The sequence below is a fragment of the Oratosquilla oratoria genome, chromosome 6 (genome assembly GCF_046742065.1).
Source record: "Oratosquilla oratoria isolate Oo_2021 chromosome 6, ASM4674206v1, whole genome shotgun sequence".
In the NCBI taxonomy this organism is placed as follows: Eukaryota; Metazoa; Arthropoda; class Malacostraca; order Stomatopoda; family Squillidae; genus Oratosquilla; species Oratosquilla oratoria.
The window spans coordinates 3,022,691-3,025,190 of record NC_134782.1 but is presented as its reverse complement, the minus strand read 5'-3'; the positions used below and the strand labels follow the sequence as shown (position 1 = coordinate 3,025,190).

General features: G+C 42.6%; 1 protein-coding gene across 2 annotated transcripts in view; it reads right to left on the bottom strand.

Moving 5' to 3' along the window:
* Window positions 1-2,500, bottom strand: part of LOC143026248 (phosphatidylinositol 3,4,5-trisphosphate 3-phosphatase TPTE2-like) — a 248,730-nt gene that overhangs the window by 210,579 nt on the left and 35,651 nt on the right. The window contains exon 1 of one of the 2 annotated variants that reach the window (XM_076186326.1): window positions 1,817-2,119. The exons of the other annotated variant lie outside the window; for it this stretch is intronic. The gene's annotated coding sequence lies outside the window, so the exon portion shown is untranslated. Of the gene's footprint in view, window positions 1-1,816; window positions 2,120-2,500 lie in introns of those variants that run through there. 2 annotated transcript variants of the gene reach the window in all.

The following is a 2,500-nucleotide window of genomic DNA, read 5'->3' as shown; positions in this document are numbered from 1 at the left end:
GAAAATACTAGTCACACTGATAGGGCCATGGCTGGAGTGCGCAGCGACACTATGGCCACCCAGTACTAAAAATAATACAAAGAAAATTGAAAGAATCCAAAGAGCAGTTACGAAAATGACCCCAATACTTTCAAAACTGCCATATGAGGAGATTGTCAAAACTAAAATTACCTACTCTGGAACAAAGAAGAGAAAGAGGTGACCTATTGACCATCTATAGAATCATGAGAGGCATGGAAGTCCTTGACAGAGAAGACTTACTAAATTGGGATAAGAGAAATACAAGAGGACATGAAAAGAAACTCAAAAAGGACAGTTATAGAAGGGACCTGAAAAAGAACAGCTTTCCACACAGAGTGGTGGATGCCTGGAACAAATTGGACGAAACAGTAGTGTGTGCAAAGACCATACATGAATTTAAGAGCAAACTAGATACTGCGAGGTACAATGACGGACACCACGAGCGTAGCTCCCCTTCCCTTAAGATACCAGGTAAATACACACACATACACACACACGCGCGGCAACAACTGCTACAGCGGTTCTAGTTCGAATCCCGCCCAAGGCTGAAGTAATTCAGTATCGCAGCGCTGCGAATCGTTACTCCAACTCCTATGGGCAGGGTGTTGGGGTGTGTGTGCGTGTAAGGTCACAACATTAGCGATCGTTCATATATGAACTCTGAGCGCTCATCCGAGGAGGAAATAACTGTCAATCACGAGTCCAACACTATCAAAGACCGTGGTGAGTCATACACACACATACACGCGCGCGCGTGAATCCACACATAACTCGATGTGCCCTGGAGCAAACGAGCATTCTAGTGGTCAACGGATGACGTCATTCTCTACTATGAGACTTGAACAAGAACGGATGCTACAGGGGTGACTCACACACACACAAACACACACACACACACACACACACACACACACACACACACACACACACGCACACGCACGCACACACACATACACACACACACACGTACATACGTACGTACGCATGAGCATATGTGTGTAACCGTACACATGTATTCACATTTTCGCATCCAAGTATATACAGTACACGTGTAAAGGTGTATGCGCATACACATTCACATATACATAAATACATACATACATGCATACATGTATACATACATACATATATACCTGCTTAGATTCATACATACATACAGTACCAACGCATACACATAAGCACCCACCCAGAATATATACATATACGACATTCACACACGTAATGCATACGCAGATGTATACACACACACACACACACACACACACACACACACATATGTATATATATTGTGCATGTATATGTATATATACATATATATATATACTGTGTGTGTGTGCGTGTGATTCACTATTGTCTTGGATCACGTGTTGGACTCGTCATCGACAGCTATTTCCCTCCCGTAAGAGAGCTCAGAGTTCATAGATGACTGATCTATGGGTAATGTTGTGACCTTACACGCACACACACATCCAACTCCCCGCCCACGAAAGTTGGAGTAACAACCCGCACTGCACAGCGATACTGAAATTATTTCAGCCCTGGACGGGATTCGAACCCGGATCGCCGTAGTGGCAGCCGGGACCTCTACCAACTGTGTGTGTGTGTGTACATACGTACATATTCGCAAACAATACTTAGGTCCCTACACTCAAAAGAGACATGCAACGTATTCCAAGCCCCAAACACAACAGAGCCCTGTTGTAGAGGGCCCGACACACCCACAAGGTCGTTCCATTGTTCAAAACGTGGAGTGTCAGAACATATACGAACAGAGACATAACACCCTTACACTTACCTCTTTCACTGGAGGTGATCAGTTCTATGTCGTATATTCGTCGCATCCAGAAATCCCAATCCACGGATGCTTTCAGTAATCACGACTTTTCAAAGAAATGCTTTGTTCCCAACTTGCAAAACCACCATATTAAACACACGCAGGAACACCTACCCCGCACTATAAGTTATGTACAATACGCATGTGGCATGTATCCATCTATAACATTATTTATTTATTATTATTATTATTTTCTTTTTTTCAAGTTGTGATCGTCACCACTTTGTTTCGCACTTCACAGTTCGGAACACGAATGTCCCAGACTCACTGCCACAACGATTCAACCGAACAGACTTTCCATGGGGGAGTCATGCAGGAGGGAAAAACTATCGTACGATAATTGTAGGGTTAGAAGTGTACACATGATACCAATCATCATTATTCACTACCCATAACTATCTATATCACTAACTACTACATAAATAGAGTCTTATTAAGAGAGTATATAACTTTTTTTAATCTATGTTAATATACGGAGATAATACATAATGTATCGTACGTCCGTCAACATTGTACTCGTGTATTATCAGCGGAGTACGGGAAAAGGGAAGTAGGCCCTTATGGTATAGCTCCATAAAAGGCTTATTTCCTTGCTCTACAAACACATGTCACTACTTAGTGTGTGACAACAAACAATGTCCACAC